Source organism: Passer montanus, unplaced genomic scaffold (genome assembly GCF_014805655.1).
Source record: "Passer montanus isolate IOZ18808 unplaced genomic scaffold, ASM1480565v1 scaffold258, whole genome shotgun sequence".
Classification (NCBI taxonomy): Eukaryota; Metazoa; Chordata; class Aves; order Passeriformes; family Passeridae; genus Passer; species Passer montanus.
Genome location: NW_024367239.1, coordinates 36,912 through 55,763, shown reverse-complemented (window position 1 = coordinate 55,763; position 18,852 = coordinate 36,912). Strand labels below are relative to the sequence as shown.

At 49.7% G+C, this 18,852-nt stretch overlaps 1 long non-coding RNA gene across 1 annotated transcript; it reads left to right on the top strand.

Moving 5' to 3' along the window:
• The first annotated feature begins 250 nt into the window (after nt 1-250).
• Nucleotides 251-18,623, top strand: LOC120503459. The gene is made up of 3 exons (XR_005627745.1): nt 251-1,695; nt 10,657-10,885; nt 18,394-18,623. It is a non-coding gene; the product is annotated as an uncharacterized LOC120503459 (long non-coding RNA).
• The last annotated feature ends 229 nt before the right edge of the window (nt 18,624-18,852 follow it).

Sequence of the window (18,852 nt, the reverse complement as noted above, 5' to 3'; positions counted from 1 at the left end):
ATTTCCTAAAGACAATTGGCATTTCCTAAACTCAATCAACATTTCCTAAAGACAATGAGCATTTCCTAAAGATAATCCTAATTTTCCTAAAGTTAATCAACATTTTCCTTATGCTAATCAACATTTCCTAAAGACAAGCAGGAGCTCCGAGCTCCCAGCCTGTTTTCAGCCGCCCCACACAACATTGCCGCATAATTTGGAGCGTCTCCTCTGCGGGTTTTTTGGATGCGAGACTTAGCAACCAGGGAAAGGTGCTAAAGAGAGACAAAACTCGTGTGGGTGGCTGGAGATTAGCCATTTGGAATTCTCTCCTTTGCTTTGTGCCACAAGCTGTTTGCCTGTTCCCGCTCCGGGGTGGCATCTCCTCCAGAGTCTGGAATCATCGTGGAATTGTTGAGGTTGGAAAAGAGCTCGAAGAGCATCGCTCCTCTCCGTCCGTGTGTTTCCTGAACGCTTCCAGGCATGGCAGCTCCACCAGAAAGGCTTTTCATGGTGGATTTTTCCCTAAATTCCAACCTAAAATTCCTTTTTTCTAAATTCCAGCCTCAAATTCCTTTTTTCTAAATTCCGTCGGCCCAGCTCGAGGCCTTTCTGTCCCTTCCTGTTCCTTGGGACACGAGGTTGACCCCAGCTGTTCTCTCCTTCCTCCTGTTCTCTTTCCAAATCAATCCCCACAGCTCAAAGCTCTGAAATCTCTTTTTTCCACCCCAAGCTACTCGTGGTGAGCACCAAAAAATGTTCCCAAAGGCAAATGTGGAGGGAGACAGGAGCAAGCAGGAAATCATCGATTCACAATATTGAAATTCCAGCTTCCCTCCAATTAGCCAGCTTCCCAATATTTGAACAGAAGAGCATTTGAATGCAATTACAACATTGGAATTCTGTGCATAATTAGCTCCCTATTAAAGTATTTATGGAGCCCTTTTTTTCCCATCCGAAACAGCGAAAGCCAGAGCATTTTATTCCTTACTGTTACAATAATTAACTATGCAAGGAGAACAGCATATTAATAGAGCATAATTTGTTTACATTGAAAAGAAAATTGTGCTAGATTAGCATAGCAAAAGACTATTTCCATATCCAGGCAGGAATGTTCAGGCCTAATAGCAATTTTCAGTGTCGTTAAGGAATATTATTAATAAAGTAACACGGTGTAATTCCCTTTGCCCCCGCCGTATTTCACAATGTCCTTAATTACGGCTAATTCCGGCGGGACTCATTTGGGGGTTATTAAGCCGGAGACACGGGAATCTTAAATACAACCTTTGGTAATGAGGAGGCTGCGAAGTTCCTGGGAATGCTGAGGATGGAAGGAAGGGACGGGCAGCAGAGCCCTTGGGATAATCCTGGGGGAAAAAAATAAAAATGGATTGAAACTCGCTCTGGGGATGGGCAGTTCTGCGCCCAATTCCGCAGGAATTCAGAGAGAAACGCTCCCAAAATCAATCCAGGATTCAATGAGGGTTGGAACGGCTTCTCCCAAATCCCAGCGTGCCTCATCCCCCCCCTCCAAACATCAACAATGAAGCCTCTGTCTTCTTGCAGGATGTTTGTCATCTTTTGATGCCGTGCCAGCAAAGCGCGGAATTGTGGGAGAGCAAAGCTCCCAAAGTGATCTCTGCTCTGCAAGTTCCAGAAAGATCCACGCTCCGAAAAGGACGGGGCAGGAAGTTCGGCTGGCTGGGGGAAAAGCAGGTAAATAAACCTCAAGCAGCTGCTGCTGCAGCGCAGGAATTCCCTTCTGCGAGGAGTTTTGAATCAAATAAAAGCTGTACGAGCGGGCTAAAATGGAAAATGCCGTGTAAAATGTTGGATGAGTGCTGAGAAACTCCGTGGTGCTGCAGGGGATGTCGCTGCAGAATTCCCATTTTTCTCAGCATGATTCCCTGCTGGAATTCATTCTTTTTCTGCTCCCCACGGGAAAAATAAGATTCCCTGGCACCCACTCCTTGGCCAGGCTGCCAGAATTCCCTCAGGGGGGTGACAGCCTGGAAAAATCCCATTCCCAATGCTTGGAAATCACTGGAGCTTCCCCCCAAATATCCCAGGATGCCGAAACTGCCACCCAAAAGAGCCACGGCTTCTTGGAAAGCTGCTTCTCCAAGGAAAAATAAGATTCCCTGGCACCAACTCCTTGGCCAGGCTGCCAGAATTCCCTAGAGGGAAAAAATCCCGAAAAAGCCTGAAAAAAGCCTGAAAAAATCCCATTCCCAATGTTTGGAAATCACCGGAGCTTCCCCCAAATATCCCAGGCCGCCGAAACTGCTACCCAAAAGAGCCAAGGCTTCTTGGAAAGCTCCTCCTCCAAGGAAGGAGCAGCAAAACCAAGTCAGCAGCACTGGAAATCCATCGTTAATTAAGAGTTAAGGAGCTCAAAGGTGATCAGCAATCATTTCATGTAGGTGATGATGCCCCTTCTCCAGGTCCGTTATTTAGGAACGCGCCCGTTTGTCGCTCCTCGGGCTTCTTTAATTACTGGCATCCCCTAATTCAATTAGCAGATAGCCTGGGCCGTGGAACTGTAAATAAAAGCTAATTAATGATGTGCTTAGTCCAGCAGAGCTAAATCAAACCTGGGGAAGATCCTGGGACATCTCCCAGGGCACAACAAGGGGGGAGAGCCCTGGGGGGGTTGGACATTCCCCAGTTCATCCTTTACTGGGCTTGGAGCTGTCAAAACTTATCAGGGAGAACAGGGAACATGAGAAGCAGCTTGAAGAACTTGGAGGCAGGCACGTCTCATCCCGAATATTTGGTGGTTTCACCTCGTTCTGTCAACAAAAGTCGAGATGGCGTCACACAAATATTTGTGTTTGTGCATTTCTGGAAATGCAGAGGCTGTAGATGAACAAACCCCACGGGTTTCCGAAAGGAAACATGCTTTAAAATAGGAATAATACAATTTTTTACAGAGTTTTATTCGCACAAAAGGCAGAATTTCATATCAGAGGGGAAAATACAATCCTAAATTGCTGGATATTGTCACACAGCAGGGATTTGGGCAAACCTGGGAGAATGAAAGATGGGAATGTTGGCAGGACAAAGCTGAGCAGGGAAAGGCTGAGCTTTGCCAGGATAAACCTGACCAGGGAGGTCTGAGGGCAGCCAGGGGGGTTGTGGCAGAATTTTCTTTGTGTTGCCATAAAAACCATTCCAGATGGAATTCCCACCCGGACCAGGTGCAGGAGTTGTTTTGCTGGATAGAGGGAAAAAAACTTGTTGCTGGAAAAAGAAAAAAAAAACCAACTCCAAATGAAGGATTTCTTGAGGAAAAAGTGAAATTCTGAAGGTGCTGCCGGGTTGGAAAAAGGAATGAAAGTTTATTTACACTGGAAAAAGGAGGAATTAGTGCAGTTCAGTCCCCGTGCCAGGCCAGGAGTGAGGGATGAGGGGAAATAGAGACAAGAGGGATTTATTATTAAATTAAAATCACTTAATTACTGCAAATGTTAAATATGCACTTTTCTGGCATTTCAGGGAATTTTTTTTTCCCTCAAATTGCAATGAATTGTCCACTTGGAATTCCCCCTCCTCCAGCAGCGGGTAAATGTCAGCCCTAAATTAAAGTTAACTGGGATCTGCTCCACCTCAGAAAAAAAAACAAAAAAAACCCCCAAAAAACAAAAAAACCCAAAGATTTAATTAGAATCAATAAAGCACCTTTTATTGGAGTTCTCCAAACACACAGAACCTGAAACCTTGGGAGCTTTTTCACAGCCTGGGGTCAAAGGGCAGCACCTGGCTGAGGAGGGGGATGAAATCCATCAGGCCCTGATTCAGCCCAGATGAGGACACATCCCCTGCTCTGCTCTCACCGGGGATGTTGGACGGGCTCCACGCGAGCTGGGAGGTAAAAACACTCCCAGTTCCACCTTGAACTCCACTCACGAGGGATGAGCAGCCCCGAAATTCCCAAATCCAGCAGGGCTGCAAGTGCCTCGGAGCAGCTTGGGGCGGATGTTGCTGCCTGCTGGACGAGGGCTGCAAATCCAGCCTAGCCCAGTTCAGCCCAGTGCAGGATTTGATCTGTGACTCTCATTCCCATTTCCAGCCCAGCCTAGCCCAGTTCAGCCCAGCCCAGTTCAGCCCAGCTCAACCCAGCCCAGCTCAACCCAGCCCAGTTCAGCCCAGCTCAACCCAGCCCAGCCCAGTGCAGGATTTGATCTGTGACTCTCGTTCCCATTTCCAGCCCAGCCTAGCCCAGTTCAGCCCAGCCCAGTTCTCAGCTCAGTCCAGCCCAGCTCAGCCCAGCCCAGCCCAGCCCAGCTCAACCCAGCCCAGCCCAGCCCAGTGCAGGATTTTATATGTGACTCTCATTCCCATCTCCAGCCCAGCCCAGCCCAACCCAGCCCGGCCCAGTGCAGGATTTGATCTGTGACTCTCATTCCCATCTCCATCCCAGTTCAGCCCAGGCCAGCCCAGCCCAGTTCAGCCCAGCTCAACCCAGCCCAGCCCAGCCCAGCCCAGTGCAGGATTTGGTCTGTGACTCTCGTTCCCATTTCCAGCCCAGTCCAGCCCAGTTCAGCCCAGCCCAGTTCAACCAAGCCCAGCCCAGCCCAGCTCAGCCAAGCCCAGCCCAGCCCAGCCATGACTTTTCCACACTCCTTCCATATCCCCCCACTCCCTAAAGCAGAGGCAGAGCCTCGGCAGTGTCAGATCGCTGGGAATGAGTTGGAATTTGATTAGGAATGTCCCAGCAGGCTGCCAGAGATCAGGGGCAATTAATGCCGTGATCAATTAGATCGGGATTGTTCGCTGGGATTTTCTGGGAGTTCTTCCCTTAATCCTCTTGTTCTGCTCTTCCTTGGGAAGAGGCACAAAAGCTCCTAAATGAGGACAAGGGAAAATCCTGCTGTGGATTATCCGGGGGGGGATTCTCCTCCAGCTCGGCCCAAATTCCTCCCTCACAGCCCCACTGGAACAGCTCCTCCCCTCCCAGTTAATTGTCAGGCCTCATCCCTCTGGGATTCCCCATTATTTCAGTCAAATTCAATTAATTTGCTGTGTTTGACTCAGAACTTTTTACATTTTCAAATGAATTCCCTTTTCTGAGTAGAAGTCCATAAACTCAACAACATTTCCCAGTGGGGCAATGGGGTTGGAGTGCAGGATCCCACTGATAACCAAGCTGGATCTACACCGGGATCATCCCAGGGATTCCAAATCTGCTTTATAAACGGGGATCACTTTGAACCCCACCAGCAGCTCCATCAGCACCTCTCGGGGATGAATTTCTGCCGGGATTCATCTGTCCTTCCCTTGGCGGGAGAGGGCAGGGCAGGAATGTTCATCCCAACCTCACAAATTCACTGCACACCCCCAGAAGGAGCAGGAACCCAGGACAGGAGCGAGGTAAAAAGGCAGCACAAGGTGGGAATTGTACACGAGGAAGCCATAAATAATTCATGGCCGTTGATTATTCCAAATAATTCGTGGCTGTTAATTATTCCAAATAGTTCACGGCCGTTGATTATTCCAAATAATTCATGGCCGTTGATTATTCCAAATAGTTCATGGCCGTTGAATATTCCAAATAATTCATGGCCGTTGATTATTCCCGATAATTCATGGCCGTGGATTATTCCAAATAATTCACGGCCGTTGATTATTCCAAATAATTCATGGCCATTGATTATTCCAAATAATTCACGGCCATTGATTATTCCAGATAATTCATGGCCGTGGATTATTCCAAATAATTCACGGCCGTTGAATATTCCAAATAATTCATGGCCGTTGTTTATTCCAAGTAATTCATGACCGTTGATTATTCCAAATAATTCATGGCCGTTGATTATTCCAAATAATTCACGGCCGTTGAATATTGCAAATAATTCATGGCCGTTGATTATTCCAAATAATTCACGGCCGTTGATTATTCCAAATAGTTCATGGCCGTTGAATATTCCAAATAATTCATGGCCGTTGATTATTCCCGATAATTCATGGCCGTGGATTATTCCAAATAATTCACGGCCGTTGATTATTCCAAATAATTCATGGCCATTGATTATTCCAAATAATTCACGGCCATTGATTATTCCAGATAATTCATGGCCGTGGATTATTCCAAATAATTCACGGCCGTTGAATATTCCAAATAATTCATGGCCATTGTTTATTCCAAGTAATTCATGACCACTCAACCCAGCAGATAATTCATGGCCGTGGATTATTCCAAATAATTCACGGCCATTGATTATTCCAGATAATTCATGGCCGTGGATTATTCCAAATAATTCACGGCCGTTGAATATTCCAAATAATTCATGGCCGTTGTTTATTCCAAGTAATTAATGGCCGTTGATTATTCCAAATAATCAACGGCTGTGGATTATTCCGTCAGCGATTCCAAGCCGGGCCAAGAGCAGGCGGCTGCAGCCCGGAGGAATTTCCCTCCCAGCCTCTACACGTGTCAGGCTGGGAGCCCAGGGAGGAATATTTTAAGGACAAGGATTTCTTTTTTGCCGTTTTTGCCGCCACGATGAACCCAAACTGCCGGGGAGGCACTGCCACATTTGATCCCAGCTGGAAAAACCAACCCCAATGTGTTTCAAATTGCACAGGAAATGGGATTTCCCTTGCTCTTCCTATTTTTGGATGCTCTGCTCTGGTTTTCATGATTCCTTCTCTGATGTTTTTGATTTCCTGAGCCCCTGTTATCAATCCCAGGATGGAATTTACCACCTCAGCTCTCTGGAGCTGTAACAGGAGAAGCACTGAACAATCCAGACCCTCCTCGTGGAAAAAGGTGAAATTCCGACAGGACACGAGGAAAGGGGAAGGAATTTGGATCCTTGGAGGTGTCCGAGGAAGGAAAAAGGTGAAATTCTGACAGGACACAATTTGGATTCCTTGGAGGTGTCCAAGGAAGGAAAAAGGTGAAATTCCGACAGGACACAGGCAGATTTGGGTTCCTTGGAGGTGTCCGAGGAGGGCCTGGAGATGCACTGAGGGCACAGGCTGGGCTCCAAGCTCGCTGATGCCACCATGAGGAGGAGGAGGATCCCCTGAGGAAGGCTGGGGGACACCTGGGCACGAGGTAATCCCCCCAGCCCAGCCCCTCTCCTTCCTTTGTGTCCCTCAGCTGTTGCCGTGCATATTGAGCCGCTCCGGCAGGAAATTGCATTTGCATCTTGTGTGGCACAAGCATGTTGTGAATATCATAAAAACACATATGGTCATAAAGGCTGGGAGAGAAGGCGATAAAAGTGACATTTAGGGAACAGCTTTGGGAAAGGCAAAACATGTTCAGGGAGCTGCTTTTGTGCAGCTCCTCCCTGCGCAAGATTCTGGGCTCTCGCTTGAGAGGCTTTTGCAGCAAACTTCATAATTTTGTGGCAAACTTCTTAATTTTTTTGTGACAAACTTCTTAATTTTGTGACAAACTTCTTAATTTTTTGAGCAAACTTCTTAATTTTGTGACAAACTTCTTAATTTTTTGAGCAAACTTCTAAATTTTTTGAGCAAACTTCTTAATTTTTTGAGCAAACTTCTAAATTTTTTGAGCAAACTTCTTAATTTTTTGGGCAAACTTCTTGTTTTCCAATCTTCCTTAATTTCTTGGGCAAAACATGTTCAGGGAGCTGCTTTTGTGCAGCTCCTCCCTGCGCAAGATTCTGGGCTCTCGCTTGAGAGGCTTTTGCAGCAAACTTCTTAATTTTGTGGCAAACTTCTTAATTTTTTTGTGACAAACTTCTTAATTTTGTGACAAACTCCTTAATTTTTTGAGCAAACTTCTTAATTTTGTGACAAACTTCTTAATTTTTTGAGCAAACTTCTAAATTTTTTGAGCAAACTTCTTAATTTTTTGAGCAAACTTCTTAATTTTTTGAGCAAACTTCTTAATTTTTTGAGCAAACTTCTTGTTTTCCAATCTTCCTTAATTTCTTGGTGCGAACTTCCTCAGTTTCATTCTACAAACTTATTTTTTGTTCAAGCTTCTTACTTATTTTTTTTCCCAAACTTCTTAGGTTTTTGTCCAGTGTATTAAGATCCTCATTTCAAACTTGAGAAATTTTCCTTTGCTTTTTGAGCTTGAACCTCCTGGGATATCCTCAGGAGCCCAGCAGCCTTTCCCAGGTGTGGGACAGATTCCGTGGCAGGTTTAAGAGCAATTCTTGAATTTTAAGTTGCTTGGGAACAATATTTTGGGATTTCATCACTTGGGCTTTGATCAGGAGGTTCATTGGATGGGAATATCCCCAAATTCAGCCTGAGCTGGATTTATACTGGAATTGTGGACAGCAGAACTCTGTGAAATATTAACTTTCAACAAGGAAAAATAAATAACTGGGAAAGGATTTTCCTGACGGGTCAGAGATCCTGGATGGAAATAAAACTCACATAAAACTATTCCAAATTTTCTCCCTGCCTTGGGTCAGGGTTAAGAGCTCCTGTCAGGCCAGCCACGGATGGTTCAGCACAGGCAGCCCCATCTCCATCCCTTGGAGCTGCTTTTCCAGCCCTCCCGGCCCACAGGCAGCATCCCAGCAGGGAATTCATTCCAATTTTCCAGGCCTGTAAACTGCAACCCTTTTATCAGAAGCCTTTAGCAGGCTCTGCAACAGCCATAAATCCTCCCAAAATGTTCCTGTGCTCACAAATGACGGGGCTGATTCATGCTCCAAAGGCGGATCTCCAGCTCCTGCCAAGTCACCATGGCTGCCTTCTGCTTGGAACGAGGAGGAGAAGCGTCTACCCTGCATCACAGAGGAGGAGGAGGAAGCCTTTCCTGAGCATTTCACTTCCATGCGTGGACTCCATGTCACCGGAGTCACTCCAAGGTCACGGGCAGTGCCCGTCCCTCCTGTCCCGCCTCAGGTTCCCTTCCGTGTCACCGGAGTCACTCCAAGGTCACCGTCACCGCCCGTCCCTCCGGAATTACCGGGACAACGCGAATCCCGTTTCCCCGGGCTGCAGCGAGGACGCGATTCCCCCCTCCCGGCGTTTTCCGGCCTGGGGAAGAGGGGGAGCCGGCGGGGTTTGGGAATTCACAGCCTGGCAAAGTTGTGACTCGCAGAAGCACGAGGGAAGAAGGGGGGAAGCAGCTCCCTCGCCGCCTTTTCCCGGCAGCTCGCATCCCGGTGAAATTCTTCCCCCTAGTTTCCACTCATGGAATAGTTGGCGTTTTCAGCACGGCGCCGGAGGAGCCGGGAAAGGATGAGAAGAGGAGGAGGAGGATGGGGCAGAGATGGCGCAGATGTCCCGGGATTCGCTTCCCAGCCACTCCATGGAAGCCATTGTTGATTTTGCTGGAAGAGAAGCGGCCCGGCGAGCCCGAGGCAGGCAAACACAAGATGTGCCAAGTGGGAAGTGCCCGGCTTTTCCAGGAGCTGAGAGTGCCCAGAGCCCCTCGGAGCCAGGAACCTCCTGCTCTCCTCGTGCCCACCGCATGGATGGATGGATCCATGGATCCATGGATGGATGATGGATGGATGCATGGATGAGGAGAAGTTCCACAGGAAGGAGAAGCTCCACAGGAAGGAGAAGTTCCATAGGAAGAAGAAGTTCCTCTGGAAGGAGAAGCTCTCCTGGAAGAAGTTCCTCTGGAAGGAGAAGTTCCTCTGGAAGGAGAAGCTCCTCTGGAAGGAGAAGTTTTCCTGGAAGGAGAAGCTCCCATCTAAGGAAAAGCTCCACAGGAAGGAGAAGTTCCATAGGAAGGAGAAGCTCCTCTGGAAGGAGAAGCTCCACGGGAAGGAGAAGTTTTCCTGGAAGGAGAAGCTCCCATCTAAGGAAAAGCTCCACAGGAAGGAGAAGTTCCACAGGAAGGAGAAGCTCCTCTGGAAGAAGAAGCTCCACAGGAAGGAGAAGCTCCTCTGGAAGCAGGCACTGCTGGAATGAGGACCTGGAATCACCCAAAACCCCCGAGCCACCATTTCAGGAGTGTCACAAACGGACAGAGGGGAGCATGGAGAGGCAGATGGGGATGGGGATGGAGATCTGGAGCTCCAGAGCTGCTGCTGGGCCCTTTCCATGCTCAGCAGGTTCCCTTGCTGCTCACAAGCAAAATTCTCTCTTGGTTGATGTTCCAGGATTGCAAATTGGAATCGGGATGAAAATGAGATGAGGAGAAAAGAGAGAAATGGTGCTGTGGGGCAAGTGTCAGATCTCCTGCACTCCAGGCCGGTGGGGAGGGGAACATCCATCATAAAAGATGGAAAAGATGTCCCCACGGCCGCCCAGGGAGTGCCCAGGAGGTGGCACTCTGGGCTGGGGACAGGATGGTCCAGCTGAAACCACTCTGGGTTTCTGAGATCCTCATCCCAAAACCACGCAGCGATCCTTGGGGAGCATCCCAACGTTTCCTTTGTGAATTCCTGCTGTGTTTTGTTTGTTTTGCTCTTTGTTGCTGTCTCAGGAGCTCCTCAAGGCCATCTGCACCGTTCCCATCCCCTCTTTGCTGCCAAAGCCCGTTGGGTTCTGCAGGCCAGCACGAAACTCCCCACATTTTCTGGCTGATCCAGCCCAGCCCCGTGCCCACAAAGCTCTTCCAGAAGCTCACAATGGATCCATTGAGAACTCGCAGTGATTTGGAAAACTCCCGAGCTGCTGGGAGGAATCTGCGCCTCTTGGGGTTGAGTCACGCCTTGGCACGCACCGATTTCCTTTTTTTGTTTTATTTTATTTTTTTTTAAGTGCGTTTTTCTTTTCCAGCTCCAGACACAACGGGACCTTTATCAGCTTGAACTTCATCTCCGCCCCAGAAAAGCTGCACCCGGCACAGCCCTGCCAGAGGAAACTTCCAGAAGGTCTTCATTTGGGGACTTGGAGCTTCCAGGGGCTGCACTCTCATCCCAGTTGGAACTTTATCTCCAGCCTGAAATGATTTGGCTGTGGACGTCAGTGCCTTCCTGCAGGATTAAGGGATCCTCTCCGGTGGCAGGTGTGTGAAATCCTCTGGTTTCTACTTTTTCCTGCTAAAATAACAGGTTTTTCTCTAGGGAATTCTCAGGACACACCTCAGTGTCCACACTCAGCTCCTGGATGGAGCAGAGGGGAAAAGGCTCCACCCAAATCACGCTCGGCCCCCTCCATCCTGGAAAAGTTGCTCCCCAGTTCCCATTTTTTACTGGGAGCTGGGCAATCGGGCTGCCGGCCTCGGGGCCGGGCGTGGGGGAGCTGCCGTTGTTGTGGATTGATGGCATCAGGCCCAGATGGGAGCCGGGATTGGAAAATGTTCTAATTGGGATGGTAAACAAGTTCACAAGGACCCTATTGAGGCAAGGCATCGCCATGGTAACCGCCCAGAAAAGTCTGGGAATGAGGAAGGGATCCATCCGTGGGGGCTCTGGGATGTGCTCCAAGCCTGGCCCTGCTGCTCCGCGCTCCCAGCTGGGATGGGATCCTCCAGAACCTGGAAAAACCCTTTTGGGGTTTGGGATCCAGCCCATCCCATCCCCAAACCCTTTCCCATCAGGCCCAGAGCTGGGCAGGATGGGCTCAGCTCGCGGGGCTGTGCTTGGACAGCAGGCACAGGTGGCATTTGGGGTGTCCACCTCATCCAGGTGGGTCCTGCACCCCAGGAAATCCTGGGATCTTTCCAGCTGGGAACAGCACGGAGCCGTCACCAGAAAAATGGGCAGTGGGGTGGTTGAAATGCAGCCTCTCAAGGCACAGATCCCATAAATGACATCAGTGGGGCTGGGAGGTGACCATTTTGCAGCACAAAGAACAATCCTCCTTCCCTCTGCAGCCCACATCTCCCAGTTTAGGGCAAGAAGTTGCACGTGAGCAAACAAGTCAATGAAAGCAAGCTTAGCAACTTTCTCCTCCACAACAGTGTCTTTAAAGCCTGATTTTCTTAATCAGCTACTTGTTTTTCATGGGAAAAATGCTCCACATTCCAAGATGGATGCAGCAATTTTCCTGACTCGGATAAAACGATAAAATTTGTTTATAGGCCAAAAGAAATGTTAAAGGCCCGGGGCAGGTGAAAACCTCAGAACAAATCTTTTTTAAGTGGCAGGGGCACAGCCAGGGACACCAGAAGGAGTTGTCTCCCAGCTCGTTTGAAATCCAGCTGCTTTCCTCTGGAAATCAGCGGGTTTGAAGGGGGAGCTTGGACTTTTCCAGAAGTGGAGGGAACACACAGCTCAGCCAGCTTCTCCATCCCTCTCCGAGCTGCACAGCAGCACCATCCATCATTTTTCCAGGAGCTGCAATCCCTTCCAATCCCAATGAATTGCTGGGACAGATCTTTAATAATAACCAGCCACCACGACATGGGAGATTTCATTTATTCTGGCACAATCCACACATTACCCGGCGCGTGCGGGACCATCTGGAGCGCTGAATTCGGTGGAGTTACTGGGCTGAAACGAGGAGGGATTTTATTCCTCGTGCTCTTCAATTTGGATTGTGCAGCAAACTCATCTGGGCACAGCAATCAGCCCTGAGGAGCTGAGCTGGGCCGTGCCAGGAAACTGGGGCTGAACGGTGACAGGCTGTCACCTGTCCTGGACAGAGGGAAAAGGGACATTACGTCGATCCCTGCTGGATTTGCCACCGCGCCATCGTGGGAAATGAAGGAACCTGGGAATGGTTTGGGATGGGAGGGACCTTAAAGTTCATCCCACAGGCAGGGACACCTTCCCTTGTCCCCGGTTGTTCCAGACCCTGGCCTGGGACATTTCCAAGGATGGGGAGTTCCTCTCCAGCCAACCTGAACCTGTTTGAACCCTTCCCCAAAATCTCCTTGATAAATAATAGATAAATTTATCTCCTTGATAAATTTTTGGGTGAAGGACCAAAAATGCCCTTTTTGATGCCTGAGGACTCGTGGAACACATTTCTTCTTGTAGAGGGGTGCCAGAGGAATGAAGGCGTTGATTCCGCGTTGATTCCGTGTCGATTCCGTGTTCATTCCGCGTTCATTCCGCATTGATTCCACGTCGATTCCGCGTTGATTCTGCGTTGATTCCGAGTTCATTCCATGTTGATTCCGCATTCATTCCATGTCGATTCCATGTCGATTCCACGGGAGCAGGCAGAGTGGGATCCCTGCTCCTGCCTCTCGGAGCCATCAATAACGGAACTGTTCCCATTCCCATTCCATTATGGCTAATAATGACTTATGGATAAAGCCACCACGTCCTGTGCAAAAAGCAGGAGCTGGGCTGATTATTAGAGGCTCCAATCAAGAGATTGATGCCCAAAGCCAGCCTAATTAGCGGGAGTCTATTGGAGAGGAAGCTGAGCATGCTGCTCCAGCACTGCCAAATGAAATTAAGGCCCAATTATTGATAAATGAAGAGTGGTTTGTGCTGGAGCCTGGCCTGGAGTCGAGGAAATGCATCTGTCACTCGGGCTGCCCGGGAGTCACTCATGTGTGACGCGGCATCCTGTGCGCTCGCCGCGCCGCAGCTGGAGGCTCCGGCTGACTGGAGCTGCTGCCATGGCAGCCACAGCGGGGACACGGCGAGCTGTGTCCCCAAACGGGACAGCGGGGCCAGCACCTGCTGCTGCTGCCCTGCTCCCGCGAGGAGACGCACGCGCCATCACGGTGGCTTCACCACCACCATGAAATGGGCACTGGGGAGTTGGAAATCCCTCGTTACCTCGGCCTCTCAAACCATAAATGAGATCAGTGGGGTTGGGAAGTGAGCACTTTTCAGGAATCTTCAGTGGGGCAAGAGTTTGTCCAAAGGCGAATGGAAAACGAGCACGGAGAGAGGAGGGAGTTCTTCGGGAGACCAGGTGTGGAATCCTGTGACCCCATGGCAGAGGAGACCTGCAATGAAAAGGGGAGGCTCAGATGGGATACTGGGAGGGTGGCACAGGGTGACCAGAGCCAGGTTGGACATTGGAGCTTGGAGCAGCCTGGTGGAACGAGCTGATCCCTAAAACCCCTTCCAGCCTCAAGCATTCCCTAATTCCCCAGTGACTCAAAGAGCCCTGGCCAAGCTCTTGGCTTCAGGGGTCCCAAAATACCTCGGAGGACGTGGGATCTCACCTTGGGAAGTGCCTTTTCTCAGCAGGCACCTGAGAACACGCTCGGAAATAAACCGCTCGTTGTCACAGGTGTCACTGCCGGGAGCCCGCGTCTTTTAATACCCAAACGGTTTTGGAAATCTGCCCCAGTTTTAAGTAGGGCAGGAAATGTCAGTTGATCTGCAGGAGCTGCAGATCCTTTCTCCAGACAAGTCGTTCCAGGATAAATCCTTTCACTGCTGGATGAGGCTCAGACTCTGGTGGGTTTCTGCACCAGGACACTTGGATTTCAGGCAGGAACCTTTCCCTCCATTTCCAAAGAATCCTCTCTCCAAATGAGGTGCTGATAGAATTTGATTTAAAGATCAAATCAATCCTTTCTGGAACATGTTTTTCCTCCTGACATTTCTCCTCCAAACCAGAGAAATGATCCCAGGCTGTTGTTCCATGGAGCAGCACCAGGCCTGCAATCGAAGCTACATTTCAAATATTAAAAATAACAATGCGATGTCATTCCAGCTACTCATCCTAACTGGATTTGGAAGGAAAACATCTCTTTTAGTAAAAAAGCACATCGATGAAACTCTTAGATTACAAAAAGAACAGGAGGAAAACAAGCTGAGCTGCAGAGACACAACAAGCACCAAGAGCTGAGACCTTGGGCAGGAGCTGGAGCCCAGAGTGGGGTTTAAACCCCTCTCAAATGTCAGCCTGGCCTTGCTGATGCTCTTACATTCCCACCATAAAAATGAAGGGATCTGAGGAGCCTCTGGGGCCTGGAGCAGCTCCTGCTCTTGCCCTTCACGGCCCCCTGGTTACAGGGTGACATCTTCCATAAACCCTCCATGCATCATCTGGAATCCTTGGATGATCTCACATCTCCTGGACGTGAGGGGAAATAACTGAGCTGTGCTCTCCCAGGAACCTCCAGGACTGCCCTAAACACACCAGGATGTTCTAGGAGCACGGGAAGTGCAGTTCCCATCAATCCCATCTTCACCAGGGGAACGTGGTGGAACGTTGGCACCTTGGCATCGAAACCCTTCCACACTCTGCCTTTCCTTTGTGTCCCTTTCCCCAGAGAGGCCAGCAGGGCTTGGGGCTGGCCCAGTGTTGGTGGCCCTGCCCAGGAGATGGAGCTGGCCCAGAGCTGGTGGCCCTGCCCAGGACAAGGAGCTGGCCCAGAGCTGGTGTCCCTGCCCAGGACAAGGAGCTGGTGTCCCTGCCCAGGACAAGGAGCTGGCCCAGAGCTGGTGGCCCTGCCCAAGGCCCAGAGCTCTCCGTGCCCTCAGCCGAGCTCGGTGCCGAGGATTCTCCACATCAGGAGCACTGAACAGTGAAGCAGAGCTGCCTGTAATGTGTTATGACACAGATCAGCTGTTGTTTTCCAGTCTCAAAGGAAACCTTGTGGAATCTTGTGCCTTTGACTGGATTAAATTAGCTGCAAATGTTGTCCTTTAAACACAAACTCAAGGCCTCGCGCTGGAAAAAAAACGAGGATGGAGCAGGCGAAATCTCTTTCAAGCCATTGTTTCTTTGGAGATGTGGTTTACCTTTGGTTCCCTAACAAAGTAAATTAATAAATGAAGGGGTAGCGGAGTTGTTTCTATAGCAATCCCCATGGAAACATCAAAAATGCCACAAACACTCATCCTCAGCCTCCAGCTCCCAGGAGAGCACAGCTCAGGGTAACGCACAGCCATGGCTCCTGGATCCAGCCCAATTTCCCTTTCCCTTCAGCAGCTTGGACAGCCACAGATCCCAAAAATTCAACTTTTCAGAGCAAACCTGGCTGGGGCACCCCTGGATCTCCAAGGCCGGGCTTGGAGAACGCTGGGACCATGGAAGGGGTGACCTTGCAGGGCTGCAGTGGGAGAGCAGAAGGAGCTCTGGAGAGCAGCCACATTCCAGGGCCCAGCATCCATCCTGGGCTGGATTTGGCTCTAGGTCAGGGCTGACAATTAAGCAGCACAGTTAATATTTTTACAGCTGTTTTCTTAATAACACATCCAGAGCGTGCAGCCAGGATTTGTTGGAGACACCTCAGGAAAAGGAATGATGTAAATAACAGATGGATGCAGAAAAGTCTTACAAACAGGCACCCGAGATATTCCTATCTTGTTTAGGGAGAGGCTAAATAGATTGGAGATAAACAGGAGAGGGAGGAGAGCAGAGCCTGGGACTGGGCTTGGATCAACTCCAAGTGCCTGGGGAGTCCCTCAGCTGGGAATGGTCTTGCTGCATCTCCAGGTGGGATTTTAGTGGGAATTCTCCTTGGAAAAGGAATCGCCACTCCTGGAGGGATTTCAGTGCCCCATGCTCGAGGCAAGCTCAGTTCCTGGGATTCCCAAGGATTCCAGGTGGGATTTTAGGGGGAATTCTCCTTGGAAAAGGAATCGCCACTCCTGGAGGGATTTCACTGCCCCGAGCTCGAGGCAACCTCAGTTCTGTGATTCCAAAGGATTCCAGGTGGGATTTTAGGGGGAAATTCTCCTTGGAAAAGGAATCGCCATTCGAGGTGGGATTTTAGGGGGAAAATCTCCTTGGAAAAGGAATCGCCACTCCTGGAGGGATTTCACTGCCCCGAGCTCGAGGCAACCTCAGTTCCTGGGATTCCCAAGGATTCCAGGTGGGATTTTAGGGGGAATTCTCCTTGGAAAAGGAATCGCCACTCCTGGAGGGATTTCACTGCCCCGAGCTCGAGGCAACCTCAGTTCCTGGGATTCCAAAGGAGAACATTCTGGAATGAAAGCACATTTCCAGCTGCAGGCACTTCCCAAACTTCCGGAGCTGGATGCTGGGACAGTCAGGAATTCAGGAAGACAAAGTGGAGGCAGGGAAGCGTGAGGAGCTCTATGGTACAGACGTGTTAACACATCAATTTAACAATTATTATTGTGTTGCCCTTTTCCGGGAAAGGGTAAAGGAGATTTGTAGGAGCACTTAAGGTGTGTAAATCCCCACCTCTTTAAGGCAAAGCAAGGTGCTAAATGGGGCCGTAAATATCCCGGGAGTTCTGTCCTTTTGGAAATCATAGCCCTGCAATTAATGCCGGGCCTTATTCTAACACGGCAGGAGTTTGAAAACCTCCAGACAGGTGTTTGTGGAGGGAGATCCTGAGAATCCCAGCAGGTTTCCAGGCTGGAGATCCTGGGAATCCCACAAAGACTCCTAGATGGAAATGCTGAGAATCCCAGCAGGATTCCAGGCTGGAGATCCTGAGAATCCCAGCAGGTTTCCAGGCTGGAGGTCCTGAGAATCCCAGCAGGTTTCCAGGCTGCAGATCCTGAGAATCCCAGCAGGATTCCAGGCTGCAGATCCTGAGAATCCCAGCAGGTTTCCAGGCTGGAGATCCTGAGAATCCCACAAAGTCTCCTGGATGGAGATGCTGAGAATCCCAGTGGGTTTCCAGGCTGGAAATCCTGGGAATCCCATCAGGTTTCCAGGCTGGAGATCCTGAGAATCCCACAAAGACTCCTGGATGGAAATCCTGAGAATCCCAGCAGGTTTCCAGCCTGGAGATCCTGAGAATCCCAGCAGGTTTCCAGGCTGGAGGTCCTGAGAATCCCAGTGGGGTTCCAGGCTGGAGGTCCTGAGAATCCCAGCAGGTTTCCAGCCTGGAGATCCTGAGAATCCCAGCACCTTTTCCCTTGCAGGTCCTGAGAATCCCAGCAGGTTTCCAGCCTGGAGATCCTGAGAATCCCAGCACCTTTTCCCTTGCAGATCCTGAGACTCCCAGCGGGTTCCAGCCCCCTGCCAAGGTGTCATTTACATGTTGTTGTTAATTACAAAGCCCCGTTGTCCACGACCGAGCCTGGGCAGCCCTAAATCCCCCGTGCCAGCCCCAAAGTTCCTGCCTGGCCTCTCCTTTTAGGATTCCTGTCAGAGCTGCCAACAGCGCTGCACTCGTACCAGGACGACAGGGACGGAAAAATGAAAATCTCATTTGGCGCATTTAATCAGATAATTATTTTTAAGGAACGAGCAGGAATGTTAAATACATTTGCCCATTTTTTTTATTCCATCTGTCGAGGCTGACGTGCAAGACCGGGACTCTCTCTCTCTCTCCTGGTTAATATTTCAGGATTTCTGAGGTGGGGTTTGGAGTGTGCTTGAAATTCCAGGGATCTTCTCCCTTGCAGTGGAGCAAAGTGTCCCTTTGGAGAGGCTTTGGGGACACCCAGGAAATGTCACTCCACCCAACCAGGACCCAGAGAGGGAAGCAGGATCCCTAGGAACAGGAGAAGCAGTTCTGATGTTCACCTGAACTGGGGTTTGCAGGGGTTTTTGTTCTCCTGGACTCAGGAACAGCAGAAGCAGTTCTGATGTTCACCTCAACTGGGGTTTGCAGGGGTTTGTGTTCTCCTGGACTCCACAGCTCCCTCTCCAGCTGGGACTGGCAGGTTTGCTGTCACTCATTTCTCTTGTGAATAGTTCAGAAGAGCTTTTCTCTTTCCACAGGAGGATCCCTCATTCCCAGGAAACTCGAGAGAGAAGTTCTGAGGTGGCCACCTCGTGGGAAGTTGAGGATTCACTGGACAGGCCTGGAATCCCCCATGGACTGAGGAAACACCAGGGTAAGCAGAAAAAGCTGCTTTTCTCCAAAGTTCTGAAGTTTGCTCTTCCCCCAGCCAGAAGAACCAGTCCTGGACATGGAAGAGGGAACATGAATTTTACCGTTGCTATAGCGATTGATTAAATAAAATAAACTCCCCCCCCCACCCCTCCACTTGTAAATTCCAAATCCTAATTGTACTGACAACAATCTAAATGTGCCTGGAACAGTGAGTCACACTCCACATTCCGTGTCTGAGCAGGGCTTCATTTCCATCTAACAAGGCAATTACCGTAGCCGCGTTAATTCCGTGTCATTTGATTAACAAAAAACGTGCTGGGGAGCTTTAGCACCTCTGCTCTTGC